Genomic DNA, 16,506 nt, shown 5'->3' with positions numbered 1-16,506 from the left:
CTCGGTGGTGTTGTCTTTAATTAAAAAGTAAGTGAACCAATCTATATCCTATATGTGTATATAAAATAGAGAAATATGCTAATTAACCGGGGCACCATAGCGAGGAGGAGGTTGTGGGCACAGTGTTGGGGTGGGGTGGCAGGGGCCTCCTTGTGCATGGGCTGGGGAGGGCCGGATCAGCAGCGGCCACGGCTGCTTCAGGGGCCAGAGAGGGAGGCAGGGCTGGACCAGCGACTTTAGGGTGGGTAGTGCTGTGAATTTCGAATCTCCCGCTGGGCTCCTAGTGTTGCTATATAAACAGTAGTTGCAGAGATATATCATGCACCTACCATGTTCATGGTACCAGGACACTTGAGCACATAAAAGTTACAAATGTTAAAAAAAAATCACACCGATTTTTATAAAACATCCCCTGTCTTATCCTTTGCTTCATAGAAATCTAAACTCATTTTATATTTATTCCTTCTCCAGGAGTTCTGCATTGCCTGTATACAGTGCTCCCACTTCCCCTTTCATTTCCAATCTGCCTGGTTCTTCCTTTTACCTTCAGAAGTATGGGCATAGAGTTGGGCTTCAGGCAAAACAGAAACTCATTCAGAATTCATGATAATTTGACCAGGCACCTGGTTGAATAATATCTCCCTTCCCCAAAGCAACTTGGTATTATGCTGTATATTTTTTAAATTTAAGCCTTTTTAAATTTTTTAAATATATATATTATTGATTTTTTACAGAGAGGAAGAGAGAGTTAGAAACATCGATGAGAGAGAAACATTGACCAGCTGCCTCCTGCACACCTCCTACTGGGGATGTGCCTACAACCAAGGTACATGCCCTTGACCAGAATAGAACCCAGGACCTGTCAGTCTGCCACTCTATCCACTGAGCCAAACCGGTTTCAACTGTTTAAGCCTTCCTAATAGTTGTGTAGTGAGATCTCACTGTGGTTTTAACATGTATTTCTCTAACGATTAATGATGTTGAGCATCACTTCATGGATTTATTTAGGCATCCAGATCTTTTGCCCAATTTAAAATTGAGTTGTTTTCTTATTATTGCATTTTGAAAGTTCTTTGTATATTCTAATTACTAGTCTTTTTAAAAAATCAGATATGTGTTCCAAACCATATCTGGAGATATGTCTTGCAATATTTCATCACATCTATATCTTGGGAGATGTATGTTCTTCTGAGCTGGGCTTTGTCTTTTCACTCTCTTAAACAACTTGTGTTTTTTAGTTTGACCATACATGACCTTGTTTCTTGTGTTTCTTTCCTTTTTTTCTCTATTATTTTCACTTCCTCAACCCACCCTCTGAACATAATGTAAACATGAACTTGGGCCAGCTCACTACACAACCTCCCTACTTCCCTCTTCTCCTGCCCCATAATTAAAGAATAGCCTAAATTGGCCGGGACCGGTTTGGCTCAATGGATAGAGCGTCGGCTTGGGGACTGAAGGGCCCCGGGTTCGATTCCGGTCAAGGGCATGTACCTTGGTTGCGGGCATATCCCCAGTAGGGGGTGTGCAAGAGGCAACTGATCGATGACTCTCTCTCATTGATGTTTCTAACTCTCTATCTCTCTCCCTTCCTCTCTGTACAAAAAATCAATAAAATATATTAAAAAAAAAAAAAAAAAAAAAAAAAAAAAGAATAGCCTAAATTGTTCCCAAGCCGTTTTGGATTCTATAATCATTCATTCACAGAAACATCATTTATATTTATTAAAGTGAAAAACACTCCATGCAAATATGGACACTAAACATCCACAAACATTAATATTCCAAGTTGAATATTTACGATTTGGGTCTGGAAGACAGACTTAGATGGATACATATTTGTATTATAATATTAAGGGGGGGAAAATCCATGAGTAAGTTTATAGATTATCATTTCCTTTCTTAATTTATTTAAATAGTAACCCAAAGTGAAAATTGAGAAACTAAAGTCTATCCCCCTCCACTGCAATCAACACTTTAACATTTTACTCTTTTCTTTTTCTTCTTATTAAAAAAAAAAACAACAAACAAGCATACACCCCAAAATCTTTTTTGATTTATTCTTTGTGCCAGGCATGGAGCTAGGCATTGGTGACACAGATACCAGTAAGGCTCACTTCCTGCCCTCCAGGAACACAGATTTCATGGGGGAGGTGGACCCTTTAACTGATAATTTTTGTTTTGTTTTTTTAAAATATATTTTTATTGATTTCAGAGAGGAAGGGAGAGGGAGAGAGAGATAGAAACATCAGTGTTGAGAGGGAATCATTGATTGGCTGCCTCCTGCACGTTCCCTACTGGGGATCGAGCCTGCAACCCTAGCATATGCCCTTGACTGAAATCAAACTTGGGACCTTTCAGTAGACAGGACTGACGCTCTATCTACTGAGCCAAACCAGCTAGGGCATTAACTGATAGTTTTAAGTGCCATGGTGAAGGGATAGTCCATGCTTATTGAGAGCCTACTGCATGTAGGCTTTGTTGTAAGTGCTTTACATATGTAATCCTTATTACAATCCTATGAATTTGATATGTATAATAGTACTTCCCTCCCATTTACAGATGATGACACTGAGGGTCAGGAAGGTTGAGATCACACAGGTAGAAAATGGTGGAAGTAAGTGCAAAATACTATTGGACTTTGGAGAAGAAAGGACTAGTTCAGCTAGGGGTTGAAAATGGCCTCCTTTTCATCTGGGCCTACAAAAGGTGATGAAGAGCTTTGAAAGAGGAGGGGGAAGGTTCCCCAGCACCTCTAGAAGAGGAAGCAAAGGCTCAGAAAGCATCTGTGGAGATTTGGAAATACCCAGTCGAAGGGCTTCTGCATGTGGATTGCAGGAAATGTCTTCATCTTTCATTATCGTGCACATTTGGGGACAGTGAAAAATCACAGATTAAGCAACCGCAGGAGACTTCCAAGATCTTTCAGACCCTCTCATTGTACAGATAAGGAAACTGAGGCCTAGAGAGCTCCAGCAATTTCTCTGATGTTCTAGATCCAGAAGATCACCACTCTTCCCTTTATTAGCTACAGTAATTCATGGCAGCAGGTTCAGTGGTTAGGTGTCTCGGGGTGCCTCTGGGCTAGTCTCAGCTGCTCTTTGAGAAAAATCAGGTGTGACAACTGGTTCCTAGCCTCAAACTCAGTGACCTTCCTGTTCCTGCCTCCCCCCCCCCCCCCCCCAGGTATTGTACGTTTTATTTATTTATTTATTTATTTGATTATGGTATCACATAATTGTCCTCATCCCCCCATTCCCATCCCAAACCCCTCCCTACATATGCCCCCACCCCCCTGTTGTCCATGGCCACTGGCTAGGCCCATATGCATGCACACAATGTTCTTTGGTTGATCTCTTCCCCTTACCTCCACCCTCCCCTACTTTCCCTCTGTGGTTTGAGAGTCTAATCGCTGCTTCTCTTTCTCTGGGTCTGTTTTTGTTCATCAGTTTATGTTGTTCATTATTTGCTCTAGTTGTGTGAGACCATGTGGTCCAAGAAATACCCTTGTAAGAACTTAAACTGCGACAAGCCATAATGGTTATGCTGAGAGGCAAATGAATCAGTCTGTAGTGAGTTCCTTTCTGGGCCAACAGTTCTTTTGAGTCCCAATTTCAATGTCAAATAGTTCCTTATGTGTACATGCCAGCCATGATATTTCAGATCTGGTTGGTGGACAAATGGTGGTGATGCAGGTCCGACTGTCTCTAGTTTGGTCCTGGGCATCCTTCAGTTTTTTTAATGTCTTATTGACCACCTTGCTGGCCTGCCTGTGTCAGTAACTGTGTAGACTGGTCTATAATGGCACTGGCCTCAGTGGGAAGACCACTGGGTCCTGGTGACCTACGCTCTCTGCTTTTGGGGTCAGTACTCAGGCTCCCACAAAGGACACATTCATTCCACTTATTTGGGGTCTGGTGACATAGCTTCTCCTTTTTAAGTCTTTACTTGTTTTACCTAAATGCAAAGCAACAGGAACATTCCTGCTTCAAGTACTTGCCCTGGAGCTGACAACTTGCTGCAGTCTCAGGAAAAAAGCTGCCTGTAGCACATTTGAAATCTCCTGCTTTTCTACCAGGGGTTGTGATTAGCAAGGTTGTGTTATGAGCGTTTGTTGCTTAAAAAAAAAAAATGAAGATGATGCAATAAATGATAGGAAAACGAGCGCAGAATAGCATGCAGAGTCCCATCTCTCCCCCCCCCCCCCATGCACTTATAAATATTGAAACAAGTCTTGGAAGGAAATATAGGACGATCTGGGTTAGAGTATGTCTGTTCTTTTTGCTTTTCAATATTTTCTAAGTTTTCTACTTATGTGCAGAGATTATTCTTAAACTCAGAAAAGCAAACAATAAAAACTATTTTTAAGGTTACTAACATCAGGCCTGCAAATTGCTCAAATGTACACCTGTGATATCTTCCCCTAAACCTATGGGGACAACTCTGCTAAGTAATCTATTCGACTCTGTTTTGTTTGTTACTCGGAGATTTCATTAGTTTGTAGCCGAAGTTGTTTATTTCTAGCTTCTAAAGGCGCGGAGATGGGCGTGGGAGGAGGAAGCAATTTCACTCCAGTGAAACTGGGCGTGCAGCCTTTTTCTCCACGTCTCTTTGTCTCCAGGGCCCCAGCGGTCCCAGTCTTTTGTTTTTCTCAGCACGGACTTGGATTCTGGATTTAAAGAAAAACAAGCGCCGGCCCTCCGCGCGCCCTCTGGTGCCCCAGCGAGGTATCGCCACACAATAACCCACAAAGATCACTTTCATTTCCACAACGCGCCCTCCCCTCGGTGAGGCCTGGAGACAAGAATGTCTGGAATTTTAGGGGAAGGAATCACACACAGAATCTTGGCAGGTTTCCTCTTCGAAACTATAGAGGTGTGGACACTGATGTTTTTGAAAAAATGTAGAAGCCAAGTCAACTCTCAAAACATGTGGCACATGTTTCTGGGTTCAACATCTTTGGTTCAAAAATTTGTCCTACAATTTCAACATAAATCAATACTTTGGACAAATGGCAGATAAATTAGGCGAAGGGGGCTGGTTACATAAACTTTAGCTTGTTTGCTGATAGCAATTTCTGCCACTTTGAGCTTTATCCCTGTAATGTGAGAATTGATACTGAAAGTTCTTTATGTCTGTAATTTACTTCTATCAAACTACATGTTTTTTGAGGTTGTATTTTGTTGTTGTTGCTGTTAATCCTCACCCGAGATATTTTTTTTTCTCCATTTCAGAGAGAGTGGAAAGGAGGGGGAGAGATAGAGAGAAAGAAACATGTATGTGAGAGAGACACATTGATTGCCATTCATCAACTGACCAGTTCAGGGATTGAGCCTGCAATTGAGGTACGCTGCCCTTGACTGGAATCCAACCGGGACTCTTCAGTCCACAGGCTGATGATCTATCTATCCACTGAGCCAAACCAGCAAGGGCTGAAATTATATTTTTACTAAAAAAAAAAATAAAAAAAAATCCCCCCCCCCCCCCTAAAAAACAAACACTACCCTAACATAGACAAAAAATATTTTTGGTTTAAATGTTTAAGGATTGATAGATCACAGGCATTACAGTCTTATTTGAATAAGTGTTGGGAAGGCAAAACTTTATCTTTTTAGGGTCTCCTACTGGGACAGAGGGTTAAATGGACGTAAGACAAATTAACAGGAGAAAGGCATACAGATTTTTATATGTACATGGGAGCTCCCATATGAAAACGAAGACCCAAAGAAGTGGCAATATCGAAATGCTTTTTTATATTAAGTTGAACAAAGAGGCAATTGTGGGAAAGTAACCAAGATCTGTGGGGAGGATAAAGGATGATAGAGTTATTTTAACAAGGTCTGCGTGTACAGAATTCTCCTGGCCTTGATGCTTGTCTCTGATAATAAGAATGTTCCGTTCCTCCTGGCATAAGCAGGCACCTTTTACAATTCTCTGTCAAATTGGTCCAGTAGCTCCCCGAAGTCATCAAGAAAGAGCTCTGGGTTCTTTCTTCTCTGCAAACCTTAGCAAACTAACTTTTTTTTTTTTTTTAATTAAAAATATGGTTTTATTGATGTCAGAGAGGAAGGGCGAGGGAGAGAGAGAAACATCAACAGTGAGAGAGAAGCATTGATAAATTGCTTCCTGCCATTGATCAACTGCTTCCTGCATGCCCCCTACAGCAACCAAAGCATGTGCCTTCAACCAGAATCGAACCTGGGACCCTTCAGTCCCCAGGCCAATCCTCTATCCACTGAGCCAAACCAGCTAGAGTACCTCATGTTTTTTTAGCCACTATTAGTTCACAAGGAAGCTGGTAAAGTGACTACCTGGCAAAAGGGAATGGGTGGTGATTATGCTATTAGTTTTCAGTATTCTAGTGTTCTGTGTTGTTTTTAAAAACTGAAATCTGGTTAGTATAATACAGTTTTTCCTTAATTTAACAACAATGTTTTAATCAGTTTTATATCTGGAGCTATGTCCAAAAAATTATATATTGCATTAAAATGTCACAACAAAGGTAACACATGTTTTGAAAGTATTCTGACCACATCCTTTCTCTATTTTTTAAATTTAATTTCAATTTTCCTCATCATAAGGAGGATGAGTATCTTTTCATATTTATCTGTTATTTGTGCTTTCTCCAGAGCTAATTTGATTCTAATCCCTACCCCTCAACCCCACTCCCCCAGTGGACTGGAAGACTTCTGGTGGAATCACTGTAGAATGGAAGGGCATTGTTTAGAACAGCAACTGAGCCTATGGTGCTGTCATCATTGTCTCAGAATTACTAGGGGCAACCATATTTCTTATGACCATGCCAGTTAGCACCTGGGTGTATTTTATTAATAACACTCCATTCACTCTGATAAGTGTCTCATTTTTTTAAAAAAATATTGATTCTTTACAGAGAGGAACGGAGAGGGATAGAGAACCAGAAACATCGATGAAAGAGAAACATCGATCAGCTGCCTCCGGCACACTCCCCACCCGGTATGTGCCCACAACCAAGGCACATGCCCCAGACCGGAATCAAACCTGGGACCCTTGAGTCCACAGGCCAACCCTCTATCCACTGAGCCAAACTGGTCAGGGCAAGTGTTACATTTTTTTTAATGAAAATTATATGGTCATCTATTGTTTGAAATGTATATCAAAATATTCCAGTTGTTATTTGGCTCTGGAATCTCAATCTCAAGCATAATTATCATGAAGACTGGGGTTTGGTCTTCTTCCTTCACTGTTGTATCCCCAGTGCCTAGAACAGTGTCTGGTACACAGTAAATGCTTATTAAATACTAATGAATCCATAAATAAACTCATTGCTTAGCATTTGGCATGCTGCCACCTGAGCAACTGTTAGCAAGGAATATGGAAGAATGATTTGAGGTATATAACTAATGGAGCCTGCCAGAATATGCATTTTAGGTTTTTGATAGATAATGTCAAATTGATTCCCACAGTCGTTGAGACAGATTACCCCAACCAGCAATATGGGAGAGCATCTGTTTCTCTAACCTTCATCCACATGATTTTATCAAAATTTGTACCCGCCAAGATGGTAGTTTTAATTTGCATTTTTCTTATTATGGAGAAGATTGATCATCTTTTCATATGTTTAAAAGCCATTTGAAATTCTTTCCTGGAAACTGTCTGCTCATATTATTTGCTTATTTCCAATCAAATTATTGGTCTTTTTCTTATTGACTTTCATGAACACAAATACTTGTTCCCAGGTTTTTTTGCCTTTTGAGTTTGTATATTTAGGTTCTTTCTTTGATAGCATTCATGTTTTGTATCATGCTCACAAAGGTTTCTGCTGGAGGCAAAGACCAACAAGTAGTTAACATATAAATGTGAGAAGTCTGTCAGAAGGCTGATGGACTTTGATATTCAGCAAGGGCTGAGAATCATGTTGTATTACCCTGCTGCTGGCTGAATGGCTGAAAGCAATCCCCTAACCTGATAATCCTTTGTTGTTTACCAAACCATACCTTTGATGTCTGTTTGCTTTGCTAAAGGGAAAATGTATATTCTAGTAAATAAAAAGCTATGGGTCAGGAGATTCCAGGAGCCACTCCCCTAGAGAGTAGGTCTCTGCCTGGCTCCTCCCAATAATTTCAAAATTTATTTTTATTGCCTAGTATATCCATTTGTGCATGGCCCCTTCTCCAGATCCTGAATCTTCCCTGCAAAAGGTTGCAGCAGATTTTCTCTATTCCCAGGTTATAAAATAATTCTCCCATTTTTCTTCTTGTACTTTCAGGTTTTCAATTTTTCACATAGAAATCTTGATCCATCTGGAATCTATTTTGGTGTAATGTTTGGGGTATGAATTCCATCTAGTATTATTTATTGAACATTCCACCTGTTCCCCACTAATGGAAACTCTAAAGTGTTCCCAATTTTTAGGGACTCCATTTCCCAGTACTTAAAAAAAAATTCTTTATTGTTGAAATTATTTTCTCCCATTGACCCCCTCCAGCCTGCTCTTGCCCCCCTGTCCTGCCTCCCCCCCCCCCCCCCGGCCCCCAGGCCTTTAGCTCCCTATTATTTGTGTCCATTGGTTATGCTTATATGTATACAAAGTCTTTGGTTGATTACCTCCCACCCACCCCATATCCCGGTACTTTTAAGACTCTAGTTAAAGTTCCAAGGAAAGGAACTCAAGGGCAAAGCAGTCAGGATGAAAACTTAATCTTTAGTTTTATGTCTAACACTACCTGTACTAAGCTCTTGGGTGTGAAGTATAACACACAGAGAAGGTTGTATAAGACATATATGCAGAGTTTAAAGAGCAATGGTAAAATGACACCTGTGTACCTGTTACCCAGGTTAACAAGCAAAAGATTGCCAGGAACTTGGCATTCCTCTGTGTATTCTGCTTCATTCACATTCTTCACCCTCTCCCTCAAGAGGTAACCACTCTTGATTTCTGTTAATTATTCCTTGCTGTGCTTTATACTTTTACCACCTTCGTGCACCTTTACATAATACATTACGTTTTTGACAATTGAGTGGCAAGCACAACCATTGTTGCAAAGCTCTCAAAAGATAAGCCAAACAGGTTTCTGAGGCGTGTTCAGCTTCTATATTCCCGAGGGTTCTAGGATCTCCTTCTGGGAAGTCTGGCATCTGGATGGAGAGTGAGTTCTGGGAAATGCAGCATATTACCACAGTTAGGACATCTGGTTGAGCTGTAGATAATGGATATTTGCAGAAATACAGCCAAGGAGTGGGTGGCTCTTTACCTGCTAGTTTTTCCTTCTGAATGGCTGGAGTGGAGACACACTTGAGAGTTGAATTTGGTTGCCACATATTGAAGACTAGAGGCCCAGAGGATGAAGTGCATGGGTAGAGTCCCTAGGCCTGGCTGGCATCAGGACTGGCAGGGACTAGGGCATCCCTTCCCTGGCTGCCAGCTGGGGCTTTAGGTATGAGTCTATCACTTGACCCATTAACTGTGTCTAGAGAGGTAGAATCATATAAAAACATATTATACACTACAGCTTGATGAGGGTTAAATGACAAGCCAAAAGGATTGATACCAAGTGCTTTACTATTCACCATACTAGTTATCTATCGCTGCATAACAAGTTACTAAAATTTAGTGGCAACCATACTTTGGTAAAAACTGCTGTTTGAATTTTAACCCTTCTAGTTTGGCTCTTGCACCTGATTAAACACGGGGGGAAAAAAAACACTATTTACCTTAGCTTTCAGGTGGAAACCTGGAGGCTAAGGCAATTTTCCCTTGCCTGGGACCAGGACCACAGGATTGATTCCCACTGACTCAGTAACCTTCAGAGATAGAAACTGTAGATAACCTCTGAGCTCTGCTTCTATGTTATAGGCTAATGCAAGATAGGGCCACATTCCAATGTCCAGTAGGATGTGACTAGCAATGACCCTGAGGGCTGACCCCAGTCTTTAGAATGTAGTCTTTAAGATTTAGAATTTAGAACAGAGGAAAATTCCTGTGGTTTGAACCTTTAAAAGGGATTGCCTACCCCTGAAACAGTGCAGTCGTGTGGAGACCACCTGCGTGTGGTGCTCTTGCGGCTGTCCTGGCCAGATATTTCAGTAAATTCTTGCCTGCTTTTTTAAATTAATCATCAGCCTCCGGTGGTCTTATTTTGAACCCAGGATTCGACCCCACAACAGTTACCCCAAACTTAGTGACTTAAGAAGAAAATGTGTGCTCTCAATAGTCTCTGTGGTTTGAACTTCAGGGCTGGTTTAGCTGGGCGGTTCTGGCTCAGGGTCTCTCCTGAGGTTGTAGTCACAATGTCAACTGGGCCTGGAGTCCTCTGAAGGCTTGACTAGGCTGCAGGATTAGTTTCTACATAGGCTCATCCACCTGGTGCCCAGTTCCTCCGCATGCGGGATGCCCCACAGGCAGCTCAAGTGCCTCTAGGACAGGGTGGCTGGCTTCTCCCAGGCAAGCATCCAAGAGTACAAAGGGAAAGTCACAGTGTTTTAATGGCCCAGCCTCAGGAGTCACACTGGATCATGTTTGCGATATCATTTTTATTATGCGAATCAGCTCTATTAAATATGGGAGGGGATTGCTCGAGGGTGGGGATCTCAGGAGGTGAGAATCACTGGGGGCCATCTCAGAGCCTTGGTAGGAGACCACATCCCCCAAAACACATCCCGGAGAATTGGTATTATTACATGAAGAAGGGATTTACAGTCAAGACAGTTGGGAAAGGATATGTTAAACCAGGTTAAACAGGTTTCTTTCATGTCTCCATAGAGCTATTAGTACGCTGATACCTGCTTTGAATTTCTGAAAGGGGAGTGGAGTAAGGAACACCACGGTTTCGTTCCCATATTCCAACTTCTCCTCCATCCCCACTTCCTTCCTTCTAAAAGCATGTGGGAAAGCTGCCTGTCTCCTCTTAAAAATGTATGTTTCTGGCAAAGCAATACATTTTCATCTGGAGTTGCTCATCCTTGACCCTCCAAAGCCTTTGCTATCCATTCGGGCAATGCACATCATGAAAACCTAAGAGCGGTTAAAAAGTAAAAGAACAAAAGGAGAACAAGCTCATGGCGATGGACAGCAGTGTGGTGATTGTGAGGGTGTGGGGTGGGGAGGGGTGGAAAAGGGCATAGAGGGGATGAATGGTGATGGAAAAAGTAAAAAAAAAAAAAAGAATAAAAAATAAGTAAAGGAACACATTTTCTGGTGAGGGGGTCAGCCTCTGAAGAGATTCTGCAGAGAAATTTTACAAACCTCTGTTTGTCGGTATTGGGGGATATTGAGTCATATAATGACAAATAATGTTGAAGTGGGGGCTGGGGGAAAAAGGTGAAGGGATTAAGAAGTACAAATTGGTGGTCACAAAATAATCATGAGGATGTAAAGTACAGCGAAGGGAATATAGTCAACAATATTTCAATAACTACATACATTGCCAGGTGGGATACTTACAATACTGAGGGAACCACTTTATAAAATAGAAGATTGACTTACCGCTATGCTATACACCTGAAACAAAAACAATATAATATTGAATGTAAACTGTAATTGAAAAATAAAATAAAAAAATACTGTTTGAAGGCCATCAATCATTCATACATGCAAGTTTGGGTCTTTAAGCTATATTTGTTGGTAGAAACACAAGGCGCTTGTTAATGACATCGTGTGCTTTGATTTTTTTCCAAAAAATACTAAACATTTTATTTTTAAATATTATTATTTCTTTTTATTGATTTTTTTTTTTTTAACAGAGAGGAAGGGAGAGGGATAGAGAGTTAGAAACATATATGAGAGAGAAACATCGATCAGCTGCCTCCTGCACACCCCCTATTCGATCAGAATTGAACCTGGAACCTTTTAGGCCGCAGGCCGACGCTCTATCTACTGAGCCAAACCGGTCAGGGCAAACATTTTATTTTTGAGACCTTCCCCACCTCCTCTGTCTAAATGGTTGTTTTTGTTGTCGTCGTCGTCATTTCTTTTGCTTAGGTTATTTGTCATAGCAATGGTCCCATTTACTTAAAGTGTCTTGTCACAGTTCTGCATGCTGGTTATACCATCTTGAATTATTTACCTCAGTATAAACACTGAGGTATGGATGTGAAAGCTCCTGCACCATATGTGTTTATGGAAATGTGTTTATTGAGATGTTTCCAAGCACAGCATCTGCTCTTATGCATCTTTTATAATATTTTGCATCAAGCCTGTGTGATAATAGATTTTTACCATCTGATAATTCTTCACTTATGACAGTTTCCCCTTATGTTTTTGATAAATAGTAATTTTTAATACTTTGGAGCAAAAAGCATCTAACTAAAAAAAAAAAAAAAAAAAGGAAGATCAATAAAAATGTCTTCCCTGAGATCTTTAGTTCCCATTATCCAGGTTATACTTTTTAGAAAAAGTTCAAGTCTGTGCATTTAGAAGAGTAAGGTCTGAATATTATCTCAAATGGAAAAACTCAGGTTTATATAACTGTAACCGGACAACCAAGGGGTCTGAGTTGCCTGTCACCACGTGAGCCAATTAAGCAGAGAAAGGGTTGAATCATATATGAATGTTTATTCCAATGCTGCCGGCAGTAAGGAAGAGCAGCAGGTCATCCACTAAAGTCTGCTCTCCAGTCCCCATAAGCCAGCTGCTTAAATTGTGTAGAAGCCAAAGATTATGTGGGAAAATGGGGATTACAGGTATGGGAAAGTGGGCATGGGACAATCATTACAGGTTACAAATCATGTGGGCTGGGGGTGAGGGTCACAGAGGGTAGGCACCTCCAGGCACCCCAGGACCAGATTACAAGTAATAGGTGCTGGGGGTTGTACAGAGCAGGTGCCTCTGGGACTGGATTGTTCCAGCTGGGAGGCTGGGACAGGAAGGTGTACTGCATTCCGATGTTAGCTCTCGTGTCTCGGTGTGCAACTCCGAGCCAGGTGAAAATGTGCTTTCTCTAATGAGAACAGAACTGTCATGGTTAACAGAGCATGATTACTATTTCTTAGAATTGTAGTGGGTCCCCGATAATCTATTTCTGCCCCCTAACACAACCTGCATTCACATGGAAGTCTAGGCCACAGAAAGGCTGCTGAGAATAATTTTCTCCTTTCCATTCTTCTCTGGATTGAAATGTTGGTTTCCTCTGGGCTCCTGTTTATAGTGCTCTCTGGAATCCCGCCTTTGTGCTCAAAATGGAGTTTCACAATGTCCACTGTTATCGAATGACTTGCTTTAAATTGCAAATTCACATTATGATCTTTTGGTTTTCTCTATGGAGATAAGACAATAAATCCCCAAACACAACCGTGCAGAGACCAGTACTTACACAGCTACTGATTTCAGGAAACAACGAATCATGAAATAAGCTTGGACTCCTCTATCTTCTTGAAAGAGCTCTTGAAACAATATATTTTCTAGGTTCTGAAAACCAGAGAATTGGCTCTGTCTAGGGGACCAACTTCTTAGTTAACTAAAACATGTTGATTCAAATGCAGCAATGGAAGTATAACCACCTTCACTATAAAAGCTGCTCCTTTCCAAGGTCTCCAGATGTGTACATCAGGGTCTCCCTAGTGTGGTTTACAAATCACATGGATGCAAGATGATTTTAGGTGGTGCATGGAAAAACTTTAAAACATACTGTAATCACATCCTAGCTGGTTTGGCTCAGAGGATAGAACGTCAGCGTGTGGACTGAGGGGTCCAATTACGGACACATGCCTGGGTTGCAGGCTCGATCCTCGGTAGGGTGCGTGTAGGAGGTAGTCAATCAATGATTCTCTCTTATTATTGATGTTTCTAGTTCTCCCTCTCCCTTCTCTGAAATCAATAATAAAATATAAAAAATACTGTAATTTAGCGGAAACAGGGTTGAGTCATATATGAGCGTTTATTCCAATAATGCTGGCTGTATGGGAGAGCAGTCAGTTACCCACAAAAATCTGCTCTGACCACCCTTGCCAGTTGGCTGGTTATATACACACACGAGGAAGAAGATAGGTATGTGCAGCTGCGAGCTATAAATGTAACAGGGAAAGGGGAGGGTAGAGTCTGCAGTCGGCCTTCAGGAGCTCAAAGTCTGATAACAAGGTGGCTAATCTTCCATGATGTTACAAACAGCTCAGCCCATTCCTGGGACCGGAGAATGGTCAGTGTTCCTGAGAAAAACTCCCAGAGGGGGTCAGGGTCCAGGTGCAGCAACCAAATCAAAGCGTGTCCTGTCTTTGGTCTGTTCTCAAAATGTGTTTCTTTTCTAAGTAAGGTTTCTTATCTTTTACAGATGTCTTATCTCTTACAGGCCTGTTTCACCCTCCAGTTTCTCAGAGTCTGTAAGAAAACTTCTTATTTATAGTCAATAAGGTGAATAATCTATACATATAAAGAGGTAATATGGTACTTGTTCCTTACGGTGTCCCAGTAATGACCAATTTGCATATTGACAGACCAGCAGGAGGCTCTGCATGCAGCAGGGGCGGTGGGCAGCCGGAGCCAAGTTCCCGGGGGTCTGAGGAGAGTGCCTGACAGGAGCCCGGACTGCAAAGAAGGAAGAGGAAGCGGCCACTGGAGCTCTTCCAATCCCCTCTGTTCTCATGACATGTCCTACCCCACTCTCAGTTGTAGAAGGTTGAATAGTGACCCTTCAAAATTCAGGTCCACACAAATACACTCAAATGTGATCTCATTTCAAAATAGGGTCCTCACAGATGTAATTAGTTAAAGATCTCAAGGTGAAATAATCTTAGATTTAGGAGGGCCTTGAATCCAATAGCTAGTGTCTTCATAAGAGAAAGGAGATTTAGAAAAAAATGGTCATGTGAATACTGAGGTAGAGATTGGAATGATGTGGGTAGAAACCAAGGAACATCAAGGAGCTAGGAGAGGGATGTGGAGCAGTTTTTCCTCCAAAAGGAACCAACCCTTCTGATATCTTTATTTTGAACTTCTGGTCTCCTGAACTGTGAGAGAATCAATTTATGTTGTTTTAACCTACCCAGTTTATAGTTTTTTATTTTTATTTTTATTTAAATGGCAGCTTTAGGAAATGAATACACTTAAAAATGTAATCTACAAAAAAATACATGGTGTGCAAAATGTGATTTCACAATTGTTGCTACTTAGACTGCTATTTCCTAATTTATTTAGTTAGCAGAAAGTGCACTGACTTAAAAAAAAAGTAAGTAAATAATCCCACGAGGAAGGAAGATGTTGCAAAACTGCCATGGGTGGCATGTGAATTGGGGACCAGCTTGGGAGCACCGTGTTTGCGATGGGCTCCTTCCATCGGGAGCGGCATTGTGGGTGATCTGGGTCAACTCTTATCTCCACCCCTATCAACTCTGTGACTTTGAAATATTTTATTGCTGCTTCCTGCACGCCCCCAACTGGGGATTGAGGCTGCACCCAGAGCAAATGTGAGGGAATGGAATGGTGACCTCCTGGTTCATAGGTTGCCGCTCAACCACTGAGCCACTCTGTGACTTCGGGTAAAATACAAATAATGGTCTTGAGAAGCGCATCTTCCTCAGCAGTCAAATAGGGACAGAAATAAATATCTCGCAGAACCCATGTGGTACACAATGAGTTCCTTTTTCCTCCTGTTGAAATACTGAAACCTTAGTTATCTGAACCCATGTCAGGTTGGTGAATGAGGGGGTAGGGGAACTGGTGGTGGTTGGTAAGGTACAAAAAGGACATTTTGTAATCGGGGCCCTCAAATATGAGTTGTGGTTGATAAATATACAGGGCTGAGCAATAATGGGAGTGAGTTGTGGTAATGCAACAGGAACTGGTACAAATATGCCTGCATGAGTCACAGCTAAGCCAACTTTCTATACTCTCTGTGTCTTATTATGTATTTTATGAGTTATGATGGCCTTTATTTCTCCCTCTTTTCAACCCTATCACTTCGGAGTTTATAAAAGTGAGGAAAGCAACACCAGACACTGTCAGAAAGTATGTATTTAAGAAATTTCAGAGAAATTTTGTAAGTTGATGTGGATTCCTGGAAGTACCCTAGGATGGTGTCCTAAGCAGACTTGGCTGGTACCAGCAAGGTGTCCTGGGGTGGGAACAATGCAGCAAACATGTACTGTGGACTAGCCAATGGGTAGGCGCTGTGTTAAATGCTATCTCATCTAACCAGTCCTGAAATTCTGAGGTAGTCGTTACTATCACATTTCTTATTTTACAGAGGGGAAAACTGAGGCTTGGAGAAGTTAAGTTACTTGTCCCAGATCATATAAGCAGCGGTTAGGTAACCTGTTTCTTTTCACCAAACAAGGCAGTCTGCCCCTAGAGCTTGCATTCCTTATCTCCTTATTATACTGTGTAATGGCTTAAAAAAATGTAGAAATACAGGAAGGGGAAGAATGTCTCTAAATGGTGCAAGACAAAGAACTCGGTCTTTGAAGTCCAGGGTGTCTATTACATCCCTGGTTCTGCCACTATTTGATCTCAGGCAAGCTACTTAAATTCTATGAACCTCTGATTCCCCATCTGTAAACTGGATGAGTAATGCATGTATCTTAGCATTCCAGTGAGTG

The sequence above is a fragment of the Pipistrellus hanaki genome (genome assembly GCF_964339955.1).
Source record: "Pipistrellus hanaki genome assembly, chromosome: 3".
Lineage (NCBI taxonomy): Eukaryota > Metazoa > Chordata > Mammalia > Chiroptera > Vespertilionidae > Pipistrellus > Pipistrellus hanaki.
This window is presented reverse-complemented; position numbering follows the sequence as displayed.